This window comes from Ictidomys tridecemlineatus, chromosome 7 (genome assembly GCF_052094955.1).
Source record: "Ictidomys tridecemlineatus isolate mIctTri1 chromosome 7, mIctTri1.hap1, whole genome shotgun sequence".
Classification (NCBI taxonomy): domain Eukaryota; kingdom Metazoa; phylum Chordata; class Mammalia; order Rodentia; family Sciuridae; genus Ictidomys; species Ictidomys tridecemlineatus.
This window is the reverse complement of record NC_135483.1, coordinates 168425166-168442608: the sequence shown is the minus strand read 5'-3', so window position 1 is coordinate 168442608 and position 17443 is coordinate 168425166. Positions and strand designations below refer to the sequence as shown.

The window sequence follows — 17443 nt, the reverse complement described above, 5'->3', positions numbered from 1 at the left end:
TCAGGTTTGGGCGGAGGAAGGGGAGGGTTCCAGATTGTTAACCAGTGGCAGCTGGCAGCTTTATTGTTTTTTAATTAAATAACCCCCAGCTACACAAGCACACACCAATCCCCCTCCTCCTCCTCCTCCTGAAACCTCATTAAGCAAGAGGACTATAATTAAACCCAGAATCCAGGGTTGACACTCCTACCATCAGTCTATTGCTTGTGCAGCCTGGCTGTGGGCAAAAAAGCGGCCTTTGCATTTTATGGGCAGAGGGTGATAACGGGGAGAGGCCATCTTTATTTGTCACTTAATGGGCAACTTGGCCCTCCCTTCAGGGCAACCAGATGTGTCTCTTGTCCTTAACCACCTCCACCGTGGATGGATGGCTGCCCATCAAATAAAGCAAGACATCTGCCTGGAAGGGCCAATTTACCTCAAACAGGTGAGGACTTTGATTCCGAGAGCGAGGGAATGTTCCTGAAGTTACTTTGCAGTGCGTTTGGGCCCAATATGTCAGGAATATTTTCACATGATTGGAGGTGGATCGCCATGAGCACTTTTAACTTATTATGCCTGCTTATTTCCTACCAGGGACATATGGCTGTAGATGAGGATGCTTTTCCTACCCTGCCACTCATTCTTTCTGCCCGCCTCACTTGCTCTGCCTCATCCAGTGTCTTTCTCCATCTTCTCCCATTTCTGAACATTTTCCTCCCAGTTTCTAACTGCAGAGTTCATTCACGTGCTGGCTCTTCTCATTGATATTAGGAAACTGGTTTCTTAAGACAGGAGCAGATTTCTTTAAAATTTCTCCTTCGTGGGGAGGGGTGGAGGAGGAAATGAACACAGAGAGGCAGGGCTGTTTCCAGATGTAATCTGTTCTGTAAGGCCAAGTTTCGTTCCCCACCCCCAGCTTGGGCAAAGCTCTGGTAATACTGTTTCCAGCTAAACTCCCAAACCCAGTGAAAATGAATTTATCATTTACATCATTTCTCTTTGTAGCTCTGACAATTCATATTACCCCAGAACCTGACATCTCCACTTTCCTCCAATTGATAAATAATCTCTTTTTGATTTCTGTAACTGAGAAACATCATAAGCCCAACATACAAAGGAAGATTCATGGGTCTTTTATTTCACATGTGAGCTCCTTGAAAAATGGAGTCTGCCTCGCCATTTGGGCATTAATTCCTGACACGCCACTTATCATATTTTGATTGTTTCTAAGAGAACACCATATTTTAACTCTTTGGGAATGATTTAACTGATCAAATACACCGGCATCTGGTTGTTATGGTAACTATAGTTCTAAAAATAATATAAAGAAAAGACCACCTTTAATTGAAATCACAAGAAGTTGTTATGGTAACTGGAATTTTTTTTTAAAGTAACTAGGTTAGACTACATTTCATTTTATCTAGCACTTTGCACAAACAAATTCTGATTAAAATATCAGGTTTAATTTAATCAGTTAATTAATGTCACTAAATGTCATTTATCTTAAAACTCTCATTTACATTCAGTGCTGAATTATCCAACTTGCTAATTTGTAACCGTTTTCTGCCTTCGATTTAACATTCAGGGACCTGGGGCAAAGTGTGCAATGAGTGTGCCAAGCTGTGTTTTGCTGTGCACTAAGGTCTGACCCTGCCCCTCCTTAGACCCTGGAAGACTCTGTTTCTTTAGCTGTGTAGTGGGGATGTTATTACCAGTTCTGCTTTTGCAACATTCTTATATGGAACACATAAGATTGTGTACCTGAACATGTTTTGATATTCCATAATTTACTACAATGTAATGCTTTATTATTTTATTGTATTCCTCTGTTTGTACATGTTTTGGATATTGAATTTTTAAAAGGAAACTATATGAAAATAAGCTGGAAATATTTATCTTACAACACTGACTACAGAACTTTGGTTTAGTGACTAAATTAATTGAGGAATGTAATGCATCACTCTTATCTCCCATGCCAAAACCCTCAAAGAAAAATTGGAGGTGTCTTATAGGCAAGGATAGTTCTAACCCCTTCTTTGGTATCCCCTAGAGTGTCCTGCGTATAGATGGTGCTCAAATGCTACTTAATGAATTTACATTAATTGGCAGTGTTTTAGCAATGTGTTCCACATGCCTGAGGACCTATGGTGAAATATACTCGTAGGACATTCAAATTATCCCACCTTGAGAAGGGAAGTGGACTTGTTAATAACTATTCTCACGTCAACTTTACACTTTCTATGATGGAAGACGGAGAGGTTGGCTCTGCAGGAAGGTGGGTGGTATGAGAGGATTTAAGAAAGTCCCAGTGAAAAGGTCACCCTTGAAGAATACATAGCAAGGCCTAGGAGGATTTGTGGGTATTGGAAGTCATTCCATTTGGTGAGAACAGTGTACATGGTGGGCTCGAGCCTATTCCAAAATTTCTCCTTGGTGATGTCCAGAGAGACAGTAGTAGCTGGAACTGGAATATTGAGGGCTCTGGGTCATTTTCACCATCTAGAACTAAAAAGGCTAGAACTTAGTGTCTGAAACCAAGAAGAAGAAGAAGAAAAAGAAGCAGCAGCAGCAGAAGCAGTAGTCGTGGTTTTGGTTCCAAACAGAAAAATGTAAAATTGAATTCAATAAATGTTTAAACATCTACAAAATCTAACATTGAGCCAACTTCATTAATTGTCATGTTTACTATTCCTAAATATTTCATTACACTTAAAAACAATTTGAAGCTTACATTTTTCTCACTTTGCAAGAACTCCAACAACACAAGTGATTGCCAGGAAATCATAGCCAACCTCAAATTAAGTTAGTTATCCGTAGCCAAATTATTTCAAAAGTGAAATCACATTATTGTACCCCCCAAAGTAGATGCATGTTATTACATTCAATTTAGTGTAGAGTGGAACTTCCAAAAGTAAGAATTCCAAGAGCCTATAAAATTTTTTAATATATACACAGGGCTTATTTTTTAACATAAAAAATTCCTAAGAATTAAAAATAAGAGGAAATGACATAGCAAAACATAGACAAAGTCGGGGATATGAGTGTCAGAGTGATAACCACACAGACTTAGTAAGAAGCAAGACTGTGTTACAGAAACAGTGGTGAACTGAGAGAAACACCTGAGTTCTATTCCTGGTTCTATTACCAAATGGGAGACTCTGGATGAACAGCTGGACTTCTCCAGAGCTCCCTTTCACATGCTGCAGTGTGATAGGCTGCTGTGATCATATCAGCATTTCTCAAAAGGAAGTCTTACAACTTCCTCACTCTCTGAAAGCCAGTAGCAACACTGAAAGGGGGGCGGGGGGTGAATTTTCTGGTCTTCTCTCAATCAGCCTTTTCAAATATTTTATAATCATCCAATCTCCTGCATTAAATACCTTCCTACCTGAAATACCTGAAACTGATTTTCTTTCTTTTTTTTTTAATATACTCTATTTTTCCTCTTTTTCCTCACATTTTTTATTGGTTGCATTATAGTTGTACATACTGATGGGATTTGTTGTTTCAGATTTGCACATGCACACAATATAACCATATAATTTGACCAGTGTCACTCCCCAGCACTTCCCTCTCCCTCTCCCTCTCCACCTCTCACCGCTTGGTCCCTTTCCTCTACTGATCTCCCCTTGATTTTTAAAAGATACACCTCCACCTTTCTTTTCTTTTTCCTCTCTAGCTTCCACATGTGAGAGAAAACCCTTAACCATCTGAGTTTGACTTACTTTGCTTAATATGACTGTCCCTACTTCCATCCATTTACCTGAAAATGCCATGATTTTTTTTTCTTCATTTCTGAATAAAACTCCACTGTGTTTATATACCACAATTTCTTTATCCATTCATTCATTGATGGACACCTAGGCTCATTCCTTGTTTGACTAATGTGAATTGTGCTGCTATAAACATAGGTATGTATGTATCACTGTAGTAAGATGACTAATTCTTCAGAATAAATACTAAGAAGTTATATCACTGAATCATATGATGATTATTTGCCTAGTATTTTGAGGAACCTCCATACTGATTTCCATAGTGATTATATTAATTTATAGTCCCACCAACAGTGAACAAATGTTTCTTTTTTTCTCTCCATATCTACTCTAGAATTTCTTACTCTTTGTATTCTTGATGCCTGTCATTACGACTGGTGTGAGATGAAATCTCAGTGTAGTTTTGATTTGCATTTCCCTAATTTCTAATGATGTTGAACTTTTTTTCATATATTTATTGACCATTTGTATTCTTTTAAAAAATATTTAATGTTAGATGGACACAATGTTTTATTTATTAATTTTTTTGTGATGCTGAGGATCAAACCCAATGTCTTACATGTGCTAGACGAGTACTCTACCTCCGAGCTATAACCCAGCCTATATTTCTTCTTTTGAGAAGCATCTGTTTAGTTCATATGCCTATTTATTAATTTGGTGCTTTTTAGGGGGATGTAAATTTTTTAAGCTATTTATATATTTCAGATATTATTCCTCTGTCAAAAGAAGAGCTAGCAAAGATTTGCTCCCATTCTGTGGGTTTTCTCTTAACATTCCTGTTTCCTTTTGTTGTACAAAAGCTTTTTAATTTGATGTTTTCCTCTTTATTAATTCTTGGCATGATTGCTTTATAGTATAATTTGAAGTCAGATAGTGTATGCCTCCAGAATTGCTCTTTTGACTTAAAATTGCTTTGGCTATTCTGCGTCTTTCATTCTTCCAAATGAATTTTAGGACTGTTTTCTCTAGTTCAGTAAAGAATATCATGGTATTTTGATGGTGATTGTATTCAAGCTGTATATTGCTTTTGGTAGCATGACCATATTTAACAATATTAATTCTGCTACCCATGAACATGAAGGTCTTTCCATCTTCTCAGGTATTCTTCAATGTTTTATAGTTTTCATTGTAGAGGTCTTTCACTACCTTGGTTAGATTTATTCCTAAATTATTTATTTATTCACTTAGAATAATGTGAATGGAATTGTTTCCTGATTTCTTTCTCAGAAAATTCAATGTTGGTATATAGAAAAGCTACTGATTTTTGTATGTTGATTTTGTAACCTTCTATTTTGCCAAATTTGTTTATCAGTTCTAGCAGTTTTTTTCATTGTCTAGGTATAGAATCATATCATCTGCAAACAGTGATAATTTGACTTCTTTCTTTCCTATTTTTAACTCTGTTATTTCCTGTCTTGCCTAATTACTCTGGCTAGAATTTCTAGCACTACGTAAAACAGGAATGGTGGGAGTGTACATCTTTGTCCTGTTCTAGATTTTAAGGAAAATGATTTCAGTTTTCCCTATTACTATGGGGTTGGCTTTAGATTTTTCATATATAGCCTTTATGATGTTGAGATAGGTTTCTTCTATCCTAGTTTCTTCATTTTTTTAAAAATCATGAATGGTGTTAAACTTTGTTGGAGGCCTTCTCTCTATCTATTGAGATTACTAAGTGATTTTTATCCTTAACTCTATTAATGTGATGAATCACATTTATTGATTTGCATATACTAAGCCATCCTTGCATCTATGGAGTAAAACCAATTTGGTCCTGGTAGACAGTCTTCTTAATATGTTGTTGAACACAATTTTCTAATATTTTACTAAGAATTTTTCTTTCTAAGTTCATTAGGGACATTGGCCTGCAGTTTTCCTTCCTGATGAGTTCTTACCTGGTTTTGGTATGAGTGTGATATTGGCTTCATAGAACAAATTGGGAAGTGTTCCATCACTTTCCATTTTATGGAATAACTGGAGAAGTATTGACATAGTTCTTCTTAAAAGATTTGGTAAAATTCAGCTGAGAATCCATATGGTCCCAAGCTTTTCTTTGTTGGAAGATTTTCCATTTCTGCTTGTGTCTCATTGTAAGTTATCGGTCAGTTTAGGTTTTCTATGTCTTCTTGATTCAGTTTTGGACGATCATATTTGTCTAGAAATGTATCAGTTTCTTCTAGGTTTTCAATTTATTGGAGTATAAGTTTTCAAAATAGTCCCTAATGTTCTGGATTTTTGAGATGTCTGTGGTGATTTCTCCTTTTGCATCTCTAATTTTATTCATTGTGTTTTTCTCTGCTTTTCTTTTGGTTAGTTTGGCTAAGGGCTTCTCAATATTTTTCATCTTTTCAAAGGTCCAGCTCTTTGTTTCATAGATTTTTTTTTTTCAATTCTCAAGTTTATTGATTTTGGCTCTGATCTTAATTATTTCTTTCCTTCCACTGGTTTTGGAATTGGTTTGTTCTTTTTCAAAGGTCTTGAGATGCAGCATTAGGTTGTTTATTTGGGATCTCTCTAGTTTTCTTATGTAGGTGCTGTAGCTATAGACTTTCCTCTTAGAACTGTCTTCATAGTGTCACAGAGGTTCTGGTATGTTGTATCACTAATCTCATTTGAGTCTAAGAATTTTTAAAGTTCTCCTTTGAATTTTTCTAGCATCCACTTATCATTCAACCTCCATGTGTTTAATACAGTTTCTGTAGGGTTTTTTTCATGTTGATTTCCAATTTCATCCCATTATGATCTGATAAGATTCAAGCTAAAATTCGGTCTATTTTGGAGAAAGTGGAACTGATTTTTCTGACATAATTCTAATATACTATAATTATTGATAGAATTATTCTCCCCTAGTCTTAGGAACAAGATTTTGTCTTTTGAATATCCTTTGAACCGAGTGACTTGTGAAGAGATTGAATATGCCTTTGTTCTATTTTCTTCTTTGTCCAGTGCAGGAAAAATTGAAAATCAGCTGGCTTACCCAGAATATTTTCTTCCTTCTCAATACAGAGCTCCAATCAGCTACTCCCAGTTACGAGGAGATGGTGTTAAATATGAAATAAATTTGTCATTCCTGACCCAGCTGGGGAAAAAAGATGTTGAAAGAATAAATTAGTTCATGAATGTAAAATAAACTTTAATTTAACTCTTTACTCTTTTAAAGACAAAGCACACATCACTTAGCCTTCTGCTGATAGCTGTGGTTGCTGTTTAGAGAAAGAACAAGTAAAAATAAAGGCATAGAGAATTCTGGAGAAAGTTTCTTTCTTGTTTTTCTTTGAATACAGAAACTACAAAAGGATTAATTCGATAGGCAATATGAAAGTAAGCAAAATGGTATTTATAATAATGATTTTATATATATGCCTTTTACAAAATGTATCTCTGGTTCAATCTTTTTATATCCATTAATTAGTACATGTCCTAAATATATGCATGCACTATTACATGAAGGAAAGACATTTTCTTTGCCTTTTCTGAAGAACTAAAAACAGGATGTCGATAAGGTGATACTTTAGTTGATGGTTTATGAGGCCTATTAATGTAATAGCTTTTAAAATTTTTGTTTTTAATCATAAAATCCTTAAACCAGAGAAGGTCTCTGGGGGTCTGAGGCTCTAGCCCTCTGCCTGTACCTAAGTGTTCCTAGACTAATGATCATCTTTTCTTCCCCTCAGTAACTTACTTCAAAGAAGTTAATTTTTGGTTTTACTTTTATCTTTTAAAAACCCCACTTTTGTCACCATTTCTCCATAATTAGCATATATGTGTTTAATTGGCTTACTCATGTCCCATCGCTCAACTGGTTCTTTCTTTTTTCACTGATTTTTCAAGAACAGCTGCCCAACCTTTGAGTTGAACTTTGCTCACCAAGTCATCATTTCACCTACACTATTTTTATGACTAGGCATATATTTAAGCAAAGATAGTTAATTTTATGCTGTTTCACAATAACTTTTGTTTAAAAGAGTCTGGAATTATGATGCTGTATAGTCCAGGTAATAGTGACATTGTTTGCTTATGTATTAATATTACCCACTTGTGCATTAACACTTGTAGAAAGGCTATCTTAGAAGTAACTGACTGTGGTTTCCATTTGTAGTTATTGATATCAGAAATGCCCCTTCATTGTAAATAACTAGAAACCAGGAGGTATTCTCCAGCTATTTGGGGGCACTGGATAAAAGGCAGCAGAGGACTCTGAACCAGCATAGAAGGTACATAGACAGGTGAGATGTAGAATTACACCGACTTTCTACCTGAAAACATTTCTGGATTGTGGCCCAGGGAGGGGAAACCCAAGCACAGCATGACAGTCTTGTTAAATTATAAAGACCGCAATTGGAGTTTGAGCAAGCTAAGTCAGCTGGGATTTTTCTTGTAAGACAAATCACTGGAGAAGAGAAAGATAAGAGTAGATATGACTCTAATAATCAATTCAATCTCAACGGTTGCCTCATTCTGTAAGTTGTTTTGTTCTCTTGCCCTTCTTTCTGTTTGTTACTAGGTTTACAATATTCTTGATTTATTCTTGATTCAGGACAAAAGCAAAATATAGAAAGTATAATATGACCAATTAGGGTATCTAAGGAAGCAACACCATGAGTTTCTCAAGAAAAGCAGAAAAAAAATTTTTGACAAAATTAAATACCACTTTTTGATAGTCTCTCAGAAAATTGGGAATAGGAGAAAATGTTGTCAATCTGACAAAAAGCATCTACAAAAAAGAAATGGATATCGTTCTTAGTAATGAAAAACAAAATGTTTTTCTCTTTTATCAGGAAGAAGGCAAGAGTATCTGCATTAACTACTTATCTTCAAAATTGTACTAAAAGACTTAACCAGTGTAATAAGAAAAAGAAATTGGCATACAGGGTTGAGAAGGAGTGAAAAGCCAACCTCTTTACTTGCAGGTCATGTATGTAGAAAATCAAAAAGTAGCTAAAAAACAAAGTTGAAAAGGAACCACTAATGAGTCAATTTATTAAGATCAATTGCATGTAATTGTACACAAGATCAACTGTAAAAATCATTTATATTTCTATATACTATCAACAAACAACTTAAAAATAGTTTAAAACAGTTTTCAAAATAGTTTAAAATATGAAAAAACCCAACATACTTAGACATAAATTTAACAAATTTAAGATTTATACACTGAAAACTACAAAATGTTTCTGAGATAAATTTAAAAAGATAAACATGAATGTAGACATATATCAGAGATCATATTAAAGATCATATTCCCTAAAGTGATCTTTACATCTAATGCCATTGTAGTCAGAATTTCAGCAGGGTTTCATGTAGATTTGACAAGTTAACTTGAATAGCCAAATAATTTTGAGAAAGAAGGACAAATTTGGAGGTCTTGCTAAAAAGCTCAAGTAATCAAGATACAACGACATTATTATGAGAATAAACATATAGACAAATAAAACAAAATAGAGAATACTGATTTGAATCCACACAATATTTCTAACACAGATTGCCTAGGAGACCTTTCCCTATCTTTTCACTGAGGAAAGTAAAGTCTTCTCAACTAAGGATTGAAAATTGGAAACTAGATGTCCACAAAGAACACACAAAAAATTTGAGCTCTTCCTTACATCTGGACTCTTTAACTCTAAATTGATCAAATTTTTAAACATAAAAGTTAAAATCATAAACTTTAGAAAAAATTTACATAAAAAGATTTTGTTCTTCGTAAGTAAGCATTTTCAGAGTAGAAGGGCAAGTCACAGATTGGTCACTAATGCATGCATCTAACAAAGGTCTTGTAAACAATATATGAAGAACACTTATAATTCAGTTAGAAGATGGAGTAATAAAAATGTGCAAAAGATACAAACTAATATTTTTTTATAAAACAAGATATATGAATGGACAGTAAGTACATGAAAAAATCCCTATTTCATTAGTCATCTGAGAAATGTAAATTAAAACGTGAGGCTACTGCACACTGTTTTAAATGGCTAAAGTGGTAAAGACTGACAGGCTGGGGGTTTGCAAAGATGTGATGCAACTAAAACGCTCACAAAATCCTGGTGGGAAAATAGCTTGTCAGTTTCTACCTGAGGGAGAGGGAAAAAAATATATAGATAGATACATCTGGATACAAAAACTTCTAAATATGTGTTCATAGCAGTTTTTAAAAGAATACCTAACTACAGCAATCCCCATCAGCAAACTACAGAATAAACATAATGTGATATGCCATACAATGAAATATCATTCAACCGTGAAAACCTAATGCTTGATATATACAACAATATGATTAATTTGGTTCATCCACTCTATTGTAAGTAGCCTGGCACCACTAAACAGCCTGATAGAAGCTGCCAGCAGGGAAGAAGGAGGGGCTAGATAGCAATGGGGATGATTAACTGTTCCTTGCATCCCACTCAGTCTGATCCACCCTGCTTCCTGTGACTAAGGAGTCTGATTGGAAAGAGTGGGGTGAGGAGCAGTTATGGGAGCTCTGAGATAGCAGCAGTTCTAGGTTCTAGTTTTAATTTATGAAGATTGAGCAAGGATAATGCAAGGGATACCAACAACATGAAACAGATATAGAATAAGGCTCAGTCCATTTGGCTCAGGTTTAGAGATTGGCACTTGTTGGCTCAGGTTCTGGATTTGTTCATTCTGCCCAGTGACTAGGTAACACTAAAAAAAGTAGGTACTGCCCCAATAAGATCAATATAATGGAATCTAGAGTTTTATATACCACAGAGATTTAGAATTTAGCTCACATTAAAAGGTTCTTAAATAAATTTTTGAATTTTGGAATAGGTTTGCATAATAGATCTAGATTTACAGAAAGGTTTTGAATACAGAGAGATCCCATATACCCCACGCCTAGTTTCCTCTTTTTGCATTTTACATTAGTATGGGACATCTGTCATAATTAATGAACTAACATTGATATGTCATTAACTAAGCCCATACTTCATTCAGATTTCCTTAGTTTTTACCTGATGTTCCTGTATTATTCCAGGACCCCCTGTAGAGTACCACATTAAAGTTAGTCACCGTGTCTCCTTAGGCTCCTCTTGGCTGCAACAATTTCTCAGACTTTTCTTGTTTCTGATGACATTGCCAGTTTTAAGGAATACTGGTCTATTTTAAGGTATAGCTTGTAGATTGACCCTTGGATAGAACTATCTGATGTTTTCATTATGACTGAATTGGGGTTATGGGTTTGGGTAAGGAAGAACACAAAAGTAAAGTAAAATTCTTAATACATCATATGGAGGGCACATCCTACAAATGTGACTCAACCACTGTTGATGTCAACCTTAATTGTATCTGTCTAGTTTCTTCACTGTAAAGTTTCCATTTCCCTTTCTGATCCATAATGTACTTATGTTAATGTTAGCTTTCCTTTATAATAAAAAAACACCTGAGATAACCAACTTGTAAAGATAAAAGTTCATTTTGGTTTACAGTTTTGGAGATTCCAGTCCATGATCAATTGGCCCCATTGCCTTTGAGGCCAGTGATGAGGAAGCACATCATTACAGAGAGTGTAATGGAGCAGAATTGCTTACCGCATGATCAGGATGCTACAAGACAGTGAGTGGAAGGGACCAGAGTTCTACAATCCCCAGTGATATACCCCTAATCACTTAAAGACCATCCACCCACTAGACCCCACCTCTTAAACATTCTACCACTTCCCAATAACACCTCCCTGGGGACCAAGACTCCAAAATGTAGGCTTTGGGGAAACATTCAAGATCAAAATATAGCAATATTCTTTGTAGAGAAATCACCTGGCACAACCCACACATGCAGAATGGGATTTATGCTCTGTCTCCCAGAGTGCAGACTACGTACATAAGTTGTATGGAATTCTTCATGGTAGCTCTGTCTCTTTTCACCTTGGTTATAACCCCAACTACTTTATTCTCTGAAATTGTTAACATTTTAGCTATGGAGAGTTCTTTCATTGACTCCTCTGTCTTTCTCATATAATACCGTTATTGTGTTTTTTGAGATCTTCTTTATCTTCTGGCACTACAAGATGCTTCAGACCCATCTTATACATGTCCTTCCTCAGGTTTATCAAAAGTCATTTCTCGAAGGAGCCCTGCTTTCTTCTATTGGAGAATGGAATCAAAAAACAAATCTGGGTGTGAGGTTTGCCTATGACAACTGAAATGTCATTGTCTTTAGGCCTTCTCAACTGACAGAACAAGGAAATACATGTGTATATGATAACTCATGCATATATACATATCTATTTTTCTCTCCTTCTCCCTCTCTCAAGTAAAGCATGAGTTAATCCTGAGGTTTCTGATTCAAATCCATTTCTACATGTATCATTCCAGACTTCCTTTCCTGCTCCTCTGTAAGCCCAGCCTCAACAGTGAGAAGCCTGGCTCCCACCCTCTCGTCCATATTTCCATGGGGAAGACTTTATCAACCGAGTACAATTGCTTACGCAGTTCTATTTACCTTACAGACTCCACTCATCTCCAGAGTTATTTAGGTTAGTATTTTTCCCCTACCCTCTTCAGTTTCACAGATTTATAATGTAGTTAGATTCTTTTGACATTTCATCCTGAGATCCCACAGTTTTCTAATTTTCTTTTAAATATTTATTTTTAGTTGTAGTTGGACACAATATCTTTATTTTATGTATTTCTATGTGGTGCTGAGGATCAAACCCAGGGCTTCTCTTGTGTTAGGTGGGTGCTCCACTGCTGAGCCACAACCCCAGCTCCTATTTTTTTTTAAATTCGCATACTTTACAACCCACTTTTCCCCATAAAGTTCTGTGTTGTGATGAATACATCATACTGTATATCTACCATTACAATGTCACCATCCTAAAATTATACTGTGCTAAGACAGTAGAATGAATGAGACATAACTTTCCAATGTTCATATGTGGATACAACACCAGTGGCATTCTACACATGTAAAACCAAAGAAAAAATGGGATCATAATTGGAATAAGTTATACTCCATGTATACATAATTTGTCAAGATACACTCTACTGTCATGTATATCTAAAAAAGAACAAATAAAATTGAATTTAAAAATTTTACTGTGTCTCACCTATTCAACCCATCCTCATTTACCTCTTGCCCCCACAATACTGGCAACTACTGATCTGTTTACCACCTTTATAGTATTACCTTTGTGCAATGTTATATAAATTGCATAGTACATATCCTTTTTTTTAGGATGGCTTCTTAGAACATGCATCTGTAATTCTTTCATCTTTTTGCATAGCTTGATAGCTTATTCCTTTTATTACTGAATAAATATTCCATTGTATGGGTGTTTCACATTTTATCAATTGACCTATTGTAGGACATCTTGGCTGCTTCCAGATTTTGATGATTATGAAGAAAGCCACATTGCATGCAGGATTTGTGGTTTTGAAAACATGTTTTCAAATCAGTAATTTCACCATTTCTATGTTGTATGATAAGACTGTGGTTAACTTTGTAAGCAGTAGTCAAACTAGCTTCCAATGTGACTGTACATTTTGCATTTCTACCAACAGTGGATGGGGATGCTCTGCAATTGATATTGTTTTGGATCCTAGCCATGTAGCTATAGGTTTGTTCTGGTTCTGTTTTTTGTTTTAATTTGTATTTATCATATGAAAATATTTTTATATGTTTGTTGACCATCTGTGTATCTTCTGTGGAGAAGTGTCTGTTCAGATCTTTTGCCCATTTTAAATTGGGTTGTTTGCTTTCTTAATGTTGAGTTCAAAGAGGGTTTTTTGTACATTTTGGTTATAAGTCCTTTATCAGATTTGTGTTTTTCAAATATTTTCCTCCTAGTCTATGGCTACTTTTTTCTTTTTATTCCATTAAAATTGCCTTCACAGAAAAGAATTTTAAGATTTTAATAAAATCCAAATTGCAAAAAGTCCAATTTTAATAAATACAAATTGAAGGGTTTTTTTCTTTCATGGGTCATGCTTTTGGTATTGAATTTAAAAACTTATTACCAAACCAAAGGTCATGTATATTTTCTCCTACTTTTTCTTTTACTAAAGCTTTTTAGTTTTTATTTTAGTCTTATTAGAGTTTTAACTTTTTATAATGTATTATTTTTTAAGAAACTGGATTTGTTGGAAATGATAATTTACTTGACAAGGCATAGTTTTATTTCTGTATCGTTAGAAAGTAACAGCATCCTCCCATATCCCCCTCCAAATGGAGTAGAGCAGAAAAGAAATAATGAGCTCTATATGAAGATTTTGATGAGTTTGGAAAGAACCTGTGTCTAATATGACTATAGAAAATGCTAGGATGAATTCTTTTAATTGTTACAATCTTCCTATGCTAATTAAACTTGATATAAAACAAAAAATAAAAATCCATATGTAAATCCTAAATTTTTCGTCTATGATGGGATTGACGGAAGATTGGGGAATATCACCACAGATCTAGGTTGCCATAAGAAGGACTGGATTTTACATAATGAAATCATTCCAGTCCTCAACATCCACCTAAACCTCCCTCTTATGATGATGTTCCTCTCATAGTCACATCATTAGCTGGGCAGTATTTTTCTTATCCCTCTTTTGTTTAAAAAAAAGTCATTAAAATTTGTTAATTTTCTTCTGAATTAATTACTTAGGCCACATCCCACAATTTTGATATTTACTGTTCTTATTGATGTTAATTTCTAAAGTTTTTGTAATTTTCTACTTGACTCAATAATAAGTTCTTGCTAATTAAAGTGTACTCTGTACTTTATCTTTTTGTAACTTTACTGATGCATTATCACTTATTATTTTTAGTTGATTAGTATTAGATAAAAGTATATTCTATATTTGTATGGCATAAATTTTGACTGCCTTTTTTTTTGGACCTGTCAAAAAAAGAAAGAGACATATTAAATCTTCCCTTTGATATTATATTTCCATCCCTTTCTTCTAATTTATATCAGATTTCATTTTTGGTATTTTAATGTAATGTTATCTGATGCATAAAATTGTATGACAGTTTTAGGTTCATTGTAAAGTATACTTTGAGACTGGACATGCCTGTTTCATTTAATATTTCTGCCTTAATTTCTATTGTGTTTGTTATTAGCATTGAGATTATTTCTTATTGTATTTGCCTGATACATTTGCCCACTTTTTAATCATTTAATATATTTTTTGTTTAATAATTATTGATCATATCTTTGGAAAAATGTCACATAGGTTTCTTTTCTCTTCCCTATAATCTAAAAACATTATCTTTTAATGAAGGAGATATTCCCAGTTGAACATATTTAACTATATTTTGTGACATATCTTGTCTTTTTTTCCTCATGGTTTGCTGGCTCTTTTTTCTCTTGTTCTTTCTTTCTCTTTCACTTAAGCCTTTTACTATATGACTTTATTTTGCTGAGTGCCTTTTACGATATTATTTTTTGTCTAATGCCTTTTTCCATATGACCATATATATTTTGACCTTCCTTTGTATTTTGGAAGGAATCTATCCAATGTTTTCTTTCACTAATTGTTACCTTATTTTTAAATCTCCTTCAACCAGGAAGGGATAATGTGTGATGTCATTCTCTTCCCATGAAGACAGTAAATGGATCACATCAGTTTCTGACTAAGCACGGATGTGACCTCAACAAAGTCCTTAGGTGATAATTAACAAGGGTGCAAACACCAGCTGAAATGTACTTACCATCCCTGCTTTTTACTATGCAACACGTTCAGCCAGTGGTTTCCAAACCTTGCTGCACATTGGAAGTAGCAGAGGGGCTTCTAACTGCACCCCATATGAACTGAGAATGCTTGAGGGTGCAGGACAGAGTCAGTGTATCATAGAGGTCCCCAGCTAGTTTCAGTGCTTAACAAAATTCTTCAACTACTGAGTCTAAGCACATTTTTCTGTCATTGTTAATGTGATTCAAATGTAATCTCTTTCTTGTTCTCTTCACCCACTTCTCTCTCTCTCAATTCTCCTTCTACTTCTTTGTTCTCTTTCCTTACCCCTTTCCTGTCTTCCAACCATTTATGTGTTTTCTGATTTAAAAATAAGTTTTGAAATTGGCATTTACTTTTATAACCACATTTACAAAAATCAATTTGGATATCTCTCAATTCTAAATGGTTCAGTGCTTACAGCCAGTTCTTTTATACAATTATCTTCATATTTTGAAACTTCTAAAATTTTGATCTATCAGGCATAACTGTTACAGCTTCAATAAAAATGTTTTTTTTTTCCGAGAAATTCAAGAGAACCATACATTAAACATTGGAAAGCATTTTCTTCTTTTGCCATCATACACCAAATTCAGATAGGTACAAAATTCTTAGATGAGAATTATTTCTCTTTGAAATTCTATAAGCATTAGTGTGTTGTCTTCTGTCTTGTTGAGTTGCAGAAAAGATGCTGAGGCCAGTCTTATTTGAATTCCTTTCTATTTGTATATTATACTTTTTGACAAATAGCTCACACATTTTCCCCTTCCTTCCTTCAATTCTCAAAGTTGGTCAGATGTGCCTTGATTTGGGTATTTTAAAATCCATGTTGCCTGGGTATTGGATACTTGCACTTAATCTGCAAGTACAAAAATTTTTTTCCAGATGAGCAAGACTATTTTTCAAAAGCTTTCTTTTTTCACTTCCATTTATATTGTTCTCTTCTTTGAGAATATCAAGGAACTGTTTGTTCTCCATTTCATTCCTACCATGTCTACCCTATACCTTTTATTTAATTATTCTGAGTTTCCTTCTGCAATCCAGGAAAGCTTTGCATGTTTGCATATCATATGACTGATTCAAGTTTCACAGCATTAGCCAGGAGTGGTGGTGTACACCTGTGATACCAGCAACTCGGGAGGCTGAAGCAGAAGGATCTCAAGTTCGAGGCCAACCTCAGCAACTTAGTGAGACCCTGAACAACTTAATGAGACCCTGTCTCAAAATAAATAAAATAAAAAGGGTTGGTGGTGTGGAAAGCATCCCTGGGTTCAATCCCTAATACCAAAAAAAAAAAAAAAGAGTTTCACAGCCTCAGGTAGATTTTGGCCACCACTCTCGTGAATTCTATCATCCCATTGCATTTTATCCCAAAGACCCTTTTATTTTCTGTTTGTTGTTATTTTGCTTCTTTGTCCTATTTTTAGAGCATTCTGCTCTTGTTTCACATATGCAAATCCTTTAGATTTTGGAAGAGATTAATTACAATTTACATTTTAATGTTCTCTTCTCTGTACACATTGCCTTTTTATTAGTTTCCTTGTCTCTCTCTCTCTCTCTTGTTTTCTCTATTTTTCTTTCATACTAAGTGCTTTTCTTGGATTAATGGAAAAACTTCATTGTTTGCTCATATTTAAGAGTGGGTGCTGAAAGACCAATTGGAGGATCCAATATACCTGTCCTCTGTGAATCACTGAAGAGTTTTTATTATCCCCATTGTCAGTATTGGGGGGTTCTAGACTATGAATGGTCATATCCTCTTGAGAAGACTCATCTCTCTCTTTCCTGCAAAGTAAAGGTTAACATTCTAGAAGCCAATGGAAGAGGGAACTGGAGCTCAACAGTCAGTGGGCAAACATGTTCTTAGTCCTGTGTTTGACACTGAGATTGAGGGGTTTCATTGCTGCCCCAGGCCTAGAGATTCCCTTTCTCACTCTGTCTGTATGGAAACCTTCAGGCTTTTCTGGGCCTAGGACCCAGCAATGAGTAGCAATAGGGGGAAGGGAAATGGGA

At 34.9% G+C, this 17443-nt stretch overlaps 1 long non-coding RNA gene across 2 annotated transcripts in view; it reads left to right on the top strand.

The window, feature by feature from the left end:
* The first annotated feature begins 218 nt into the window (after window positions 1–218).
* Window positions 219–17443, top strand: part of LOC120892797 (uncharacterized) — a 77224-nt gene continuing 59999 nt past the window's right edge. Inside the window, exons 1-2 of one of the 2 annotated variants that reach the window (XR_013423652.1) lie at window positions 219–427; window positions 6702–7010. This is a non-coding gene — a long non-coding RNA (uncharacterized LOC120892797). Of the gene's footprint in view, window positions 428–6701; window positions 7011–17443 lie in introns of those variants that run through there. The other variant, XR_013423651.1, reaches the window with a different exon arrangement.